Raw genomic sequence first — 7423 nt, forward strand, 5'->3', positions numbered from 1 at the left:
CTAAATTAAACTTATATTTTGGCAGTCCCTGGCAGTGGCGCCAAAAACTTGATCAGAAAAATAGCAAGTGTACTATTTTTTCCTTTGTAGTAATAATGAGGAAAGTTTTCCGAATGTCGATCTCAATGACTGCTCGTAAATATTAAGTTCTAATTGTGTTCAATTAAACAAAAACTTATGTTGGGGTTTTTTTGATTCGAATATAGAAAAATAATTGCAAATAAAATAAATAGTGTTGAGAAAGAGTTTAAAGATACGAGTAATATGCTAGGGAATGTGTGTGATTCCTCACTCTAACAACTTTGAGTCACTATTACAACAACAAATATTAATTAATTAATACCAATTCTCGAGGATGTTTTCTCCCAATACCTTGGTGAGAAAACCCTTAATCATTCAGCCTTAATCTCTATGTCCATAGAAATTAACCAGTGAAATTAAGCATTATTAAATCAAGAACAATTTGGTTCCTACAGGATATCCCTAGTCCTAGGTAATATCTACTAGAGAATACTCTCATGAAAGAATTATCAATGGCGGTCCAACCTAATTGATAATCATCTAAAAATCTCAATATTCCGAAAGAGAAGGCATTAAGCACATCATAAGAATAAATTAATTATGAAAAACAATATTGTTATTGCAAATATAAACTCATAGTCATTACAGATTCAAATCAGGTACATCCATTAGCATTGGGGGGTTTAACTGCTCATAGTATTCAAGGAAATCAAAATATAAAATGGAGACATTACAAGTATTCAGATGAAATTTGATCTTCAATTGCTTCCGCTCATGAAATCCTCGTTTCTCTCAAAACCTTGATTTCTCTAATCTGAATCGTGTGAATTCTTGTTTCCCAACCAGTGTGTCCTTTCTTGTCTGAAAACTCCCCTTTTAATAGAAAACTTTTTTCTCTCCTCAAACAAAGCCACAAAAGTCCATCACATCAGCTTTCCACTTGACCAAAATACCCTTCACTTAATAATAACAAAAGAGAAGACAAAATTGGATTTTTTTCCACGCGTGCCTACTACGGCCTGTAGTCGGTGTTACGAGTGGCCGTAGTAGGCCATTATTTCTGATGGTCTTGTCCAGGTCTCCTGCTACGAACCATAGCAAGTGCTATGGATGGCCGTAGAAGGTCACTGTCTCCTGTGGAATATGGGCTTCTGTGCCAGGCCTTCCACTACAGCCCGTAGCAGGTGTAATGGGTGGTCGTTGTAAGCCCCTGTTTGGATGAGTTTTATCATTTGCTTCAAGACTTCCTGCTATGGACCGTAGTAGGTGTTACAGGTGACCGTAGTAGGCTTACTGGAACATGGAAACATCTTTCTGATACTTTGCACTTCTGATTGGTTTCTACATCTGATCGTACTTGACTACCAGCTTGAACCTGAAACGCAGAAAAGGTAGACAACCAAAGCGTAAAATGCAACAAATAGAAATGACACTTAAAAATGACGAAACAATAAAATTAACTATCGGTGAAAGAAATTGACTCAACATACCACTAACTAAGAACAAAGTAATATAGTTTACCTGGATTTTTTTTCCAAATAAGTGACAAAATATATAGCATAAATAGTGACTGGTCATTTTGGTTAGACGATTTTTGATCCGCGGAATATTTGAAACTTGCTTCCGCACCATAAACTTTTATAAATCAAATTTTTGAGTGTGTTTGGTTATTTTTATTGAACAATATTGACGTTCGTGTGCTATTGTTCACTTGCTTATATACTCTATCATGAGAGCGAGAAGTATTTGCTTGTTTATGATACAATGGATGCGCTTGGATCACACTTTAGCAGTTAAATATTACTTGCTCACACATGAAGGCTTAAGCGTCGTTCACGGTAGAACGGAAGTAACACATCCCTTTTAAAAGGTTTGAATAATGCACTGAGGCAAAAGATGATTTGATTTGTTAGGGTTGATTTTATGTGCGAAGACAAGCATCAGACCCTTGGCTAGATACAACCAACATTCCAAAAACTCAGGAGTTAAGAGGACAATGTTATCCTAACCACTTTTTTTCATCCAAAAATATATTTGAATTGTGAAAAAGTTTTGACAAGTCTAATCATTGGAACTTAGAGGGAGACAATTATCTGAACCTTGACTAAGTACGATCAACAATCAGAATACTTATGAGTCGAGAGGACAATGGTATCCTGACTACCCTTTTTCTTCCTCATAGCACCTAGATTGAACCTATTTGAATCATTAGATGTTTTAAGGGGGAAGTCAAATGTTGGGTCCTCAAGCTAGGTAGGCCTATAACCCAAGTACTTGAATATTGTGTACAAGCACAAACACCCTATTTTTGCATTCCAGCGTGTTATGAAATAGTTTTGAAAAAAGGCACTTGACGTTGGATCAAGTGTTTGAATTTATTATGAAAGGAGTGTGTGTGAATGGAGGAGAGAGATAGAATGGGATTGAGAAGGGAATGGAGAAAAGATGTGGATCATGGATCATGGAATGGATGAGAGATATTTGACGTTGGATCAAGTACTCGCGTTACAATGATGTGAGTTTTATTTGGAAAACAACTTGACGTTGGATCAAGTACCTTTTGTTTCTTTTGAAATGATTTATTTTATTATTTGTTTTTATCTTTTTAGTTAGCATGTATGATGAACTAATAAAAAAAATAAACATAGACTATTACATCTTCATGGGATGGGGTGACATATGACCCACTATGGGGGGATGGAAACAATACAACCTAAATAGAATGTAAATGGAGATAAATTTAAACAAGATTACGAACTATGTACCATGCCTAAAACATATAAGTGGCATGGTACTCTACACAATACAAGTCAAGTGAATGAGTTAGAGGCATGGCTAGTTAGGAGTGTGCTTGAAGCTCAAAGTCACATGTGGACACAAACAACAAATGGGGTTACTATGAGGTAAAGTCAAATGAGAATGATAAGTGTAAGCATATTCAAATATCTAAATCAATTCAACTGACAATGGATTAATCATGGATAAACAAATAAAAAACTAATCATGTGATCATGGCAAATGAAATTAGACATACAAGGCATTCATCACCTAAATTGAAATGAGATTTTCAATTTATTCAATATAATAACAAACCAGATGAATCGATTAAATGGACAATTAAAGTGAGACATTAATTCTAAGGATTAAAAATCTACCTAAACATGAATTAGGATCAAACTTGTCAAATCAAATTCACAATCTTAATCACCATTATCTAGCCTACACATGGACATGGCAAGCATAATGCAAATGACAAATGAAATGGAAAATTAACCTCATGGAAAATTCATGGTAAAATCAACATTTTAAAGCATATTATTCTATCATGAATTAAATCAACAAAAATGGATTAGCATGGAGTATCAAATCCTCATGGCAAGGTTGATTAATGTGGAATTAACTTCTAAAAAATCCAAAAAATCTAATTAAGAAAAATGACTAAACCTAATCATATTCTAATTACCTAAATCCTAATTAAACATAATTCCTAATATATGATCAAGATCTAGAATTATCCTAATTATAACAAGATAAAAAAAAGAATCAGTGGCATGAATTAATAAACAAAAATTAAATTAAATAAACATAAATTAACAAGAGATGATGGATATTATCAACACTAAATCATGAAAATTTGGCTAATGGCCTAGGGGTAAAAGCAAGGAGGGGTATTTAAAAACATGCACTTGGGCCAAAAGAATTGCTCGAGTCCAAAGGCCAAAGCTCTACATCTTCAAACACCAACCGGGTTTACCAAGCCAAGAAATCAACCAAGGTATCAAGAAAACAAGCATCCAAATTCAAACTAGATGCAAAATTCAGGTCAAACGCGAAGACTCACCCTCGGCGCCGGAAGATCCCTCTCAGTGGCCGCGCAAGCAAACGCGAATCCGTGTCTTGTGCTCTGTTGTTGATGCGTGATGAGGACTTTGTGTTGTTGATGGTTATGAAGAGCTTCATGTTATTGATGACGAAGAGTGAATGAGTGTTCTTGTTGTTGATGACAAAGAGTGAAGGAGTGTTCTTGAGTATGGAAATCGTTGAACCCTCTTCTTCAATTCTTTTCTACTATTTTGTTCTCTTCGCCCTCCCCAAAAAATCCGTGAGTTTCTTTTTCCTTCTTTTCTGTTAGAAAATCTCATCTACTCTCTGTTTTTGTTTCCGTTAGGATGCCCTCCCCTTTTGTGAATTCGGTTTCAGTCGATTTTGTGGTTCTCTTGGTCAGTAGGGTTAGGAGTTCCCGTTCAGAATCAAAGAGGTTTCAAGCCGTTGAGGGTTCTAATTATGTTGGTTTTGTTTTTGGAGGTTGGGGAGTGAAGTAGAGGGAGTTGAAATTCGGTTTGAGGTTCTCTTGATGGAAGGTTCCTCGAAGGGTTGTTGGAGTGTATTGGTTTTTGCGGTTCCTTTCAGTTATGGGTTGTGTGGAGGTTCTTTCTGTTATGGAAGGTTGTTAGTAGGTTGAAGAATAAAGGAGTTTGTTCGAGTTTGGATTTGTTTAGAAGGGGTTGTTAGTTGGAGGGAGCAGTTAGAGTTGGTTCGAGTGAGGGTAGTTTGTGGGAGGTTACGGTTTCTGTTAGAGACAGTCGGGGTCGGTTCTGAATCGGAGTTATCAATGTTGAGGTTCAAAATTATTTTGGAAGCAGTTAGGAGCTATTGGTTGGAAAAGTTTCTGTTTTGGACGGGGATTGTGAATGGTTGAAAATTGTTGTGAATCCCTCTTGTGCAAATCTATTATGGATTTTTTTGAAGGTTATGGTTCAGTTATTTCATGTTATGAAGCAGCTATATTACAAGTAACATTCTGAAATTTTTGTTGCTCTTCAATAGGTGTATCCATCATTCCAGAGCTCCAACATTGTTGTTGCGAGATCTTGGAGCCTTTTTGATGCTTAAAGAATGGTTCCGAAGAATTTCCTCGGATTAACTCACAAGAATGATGGTCGAAGAGGTAATGCAGTTGACTGCTTCCAAGCAGCTTAAAATATTTCCTTCTTGTCATAAGCAATATTTTCATGGTAAAACTGTATAGAAAAAACTAGCTAGTGTTCATCTGTTTGATATTGTTGTAATTTTCATTGTAATGTAATATTTATTATAATGAATGGAATTTGTAATGTAATTTTGAAATAGAATGGATTTGTGATGGTAATTAGAACTCACATTGTATTTGAATGGTTCGAATGGGAATTCAATGTATATGAAATGGTTTATAATGGAAATGGTGAATTGAAATGAACTTGGTTATGGTTTGAAATAAGTGTGGTTAAAAATGGTTATGATGTGAAAATGAATCATGGATTAAAAATGAACTTTGGTTAGATGGTTGACTTTGCTGAACTGGTTGACCAAAAAGTCAACAGTTGATCAAAAATTAACTTAGGTAAAAATATGTATTTTCTTATGGAAAATTAAATCTGGACCACAATGCCTCTGAACCCAAATGATTTATGCCATGCTATGAATCGAATCAGAAGAACACAAATCAAACAAAAGGCCGTGGACATGTGAAGCTTTGAATGAATCCTAATAAATGAATCAAGATCATGAATCTTTCAAGCACATGAGGCATCCATAATGGATCAGATGAATTTTCAAATTTGACTGCACATAAATGGTGATGGTGCCACAACCAACAACTAGAGTTTTAGGAATTGAATTGATCTTGATAACGCTTACACCCAACACCATTGAACTAATGCCATGACCACAACCATGGTCAAAGAATTAGGGTTTCAAGCTATGCTCCGTGACACAGACAACCAGGATGAATGACTCTCCCTCAACTCAATGTTCTGTGTAATCAAGACCATTAAATCCATAATTTTATGCTTCTTGATGCAAATGGAATGTACTATGATGTCATGGGTATGCATATGAGATCCTAAACCAAAGGTTAGGTAGAAATGAAAAGGGGAGGATAAATTTTGGGGTATGACATACAGAAACCTAACCCTAGAATTCCTTAGCTCTTTTGACTATCGACCTAACCTTGTATTAGGACCATCAAGAGGCATAGTTTCCTTTTGACTATTTGGAAGAAATTATCGCCTTAACCAAGGAGAGTTAACCCGTCTCCTAGCATTCCAACATGACCCTCATGTCTATTCTGAGGTACCCACTGATGATGACATGCAATTAGATCTCGACTATTTCTGGGGTGAGATTACATAAGATTACCCAACAAACCATCTCAGAATGAACCAAGACCTGATCCATAACCCAACCATTAGGTATTTTCAGATGGTTGCACCCAGATCTTTTTTGGGAAAGCTAGGAACATAGGCCTAGTAAGTAGGTGTCATACCCTAATTTTTAACCCTAAGATCCCACATCTCATTTTCATTTTTTACATACAAACAATGTCACATTTTGGTCATTCCCCTTTATCCATCTTTGGGTATGCTTTTGCAGGGATCACCAAACACCTCTTTGATGGTGTTTCACCTCTGTGTTTATTTGATTCAATGCTTATCTAACCATTAATCAAATACCAAAAATAAGTGTTATTTCCCTTAAGTCTATTGTGCAAGGTAGGGCTTCTCAAATCAAGAGCATCTTAAAGTTTTGTGGCTTACCTCTCAAGGAAAGTCAAAAGTTCATGTGTTTATTTCCATGCTTTCTTCAAAAAGTAACTTCAAGATTTGATCAATTTAATCAAGAGCCAATCAATGACACTTTATCTTGAGTTCATATAAACAACCATGTGCTTTGAAATGCAATAAAAGTCCAAGTGCAAAAGCTTGTCCCAAGTGGTTTGACCGAAAAGTCAATAATTTGAAGTCAAATTTTCAAAGATCACAACTCCTTCAATTCTTAACATTTTTGAATGAACCTTTTTGAATATGACTCTTATCTACATCCTCTACAACTACTCTTTACATGACAAGAGCCAATTATGCTTGGAGGATCATCAAAAGTTTGGAGACATTATAGGTCATTTGTGGACTTAGTGGAATTTGACCTATTTTCAAGTGAATTTTTTCCAACTTTCAAAGATCATAATTTCTTCAACTTTTAACATATGAAGTTGATTCTTTTTGAAAAAATATCATTTGTGATACGCTCTACAAGTTTTCTTCAATGATCAAAGTCAAAATATGCTTGGAGGGCCATGTAATTCATTGGGACATTATAGGTCATTTTCAGCCATGAAACACTCAAATTTTTCGAAGTTATGGAACCAGTTTTTCATGCCAACTTCAACATGCCATAACTTTGTGCTCAAACATCCAAATGCAACCTTTCTTGTCACATTGTAATCTTGGCCATGATGTTAACACATTGCAAAAAGAATGGGATCAAAATGCCTCTTGAGTAGGATGTCCCATTGAGTTAAACATGGTGACTTGGAACTGAAGAAATCACCATTGTCCAAAATTTGATCATGACTAATCTCAATTCC

General features: G+C 35.5%; 1 long non-coding RNA gene across 1 annotated transcript; it reads left to right on the forward strand.

Annotated features, from left to right (window-relative positions):
- The first annotated feature begins 3639 nt into the window (after nucleotides 1-3639).
- LOC127077434 (uncharacterized) lies at nucleotides 3640-5257 on the forward strand. Its single transcript, XR_007787251.1, has 2 exons — nucleotides 3640-4770; nucleotides 4849-5257. It is a non-coding gene; the product is annotated as an uncharacterized LOC127077434 (long non-coding RNA).
- Nucleotides 5258-7423: the final 2166 nt, after the last annotated feature.

Source organism: Lathyrus oleraceus, chromosome 1 (genome assembly GCF_024323335.1).
Source record: "Lathyrus oleraceus cultivar Zhongwan6 chromosome 1, CAAS_Psat_ZW6_1.0, whole genome shotgun sequence".
Classification (NCBI taxonomy): Eukaryota; Viridiplantae; Streptophyta; class Magnoliopsida; order Fabales; family Fabaceae; genus Lathyrus; species Lathyrus oleraceus.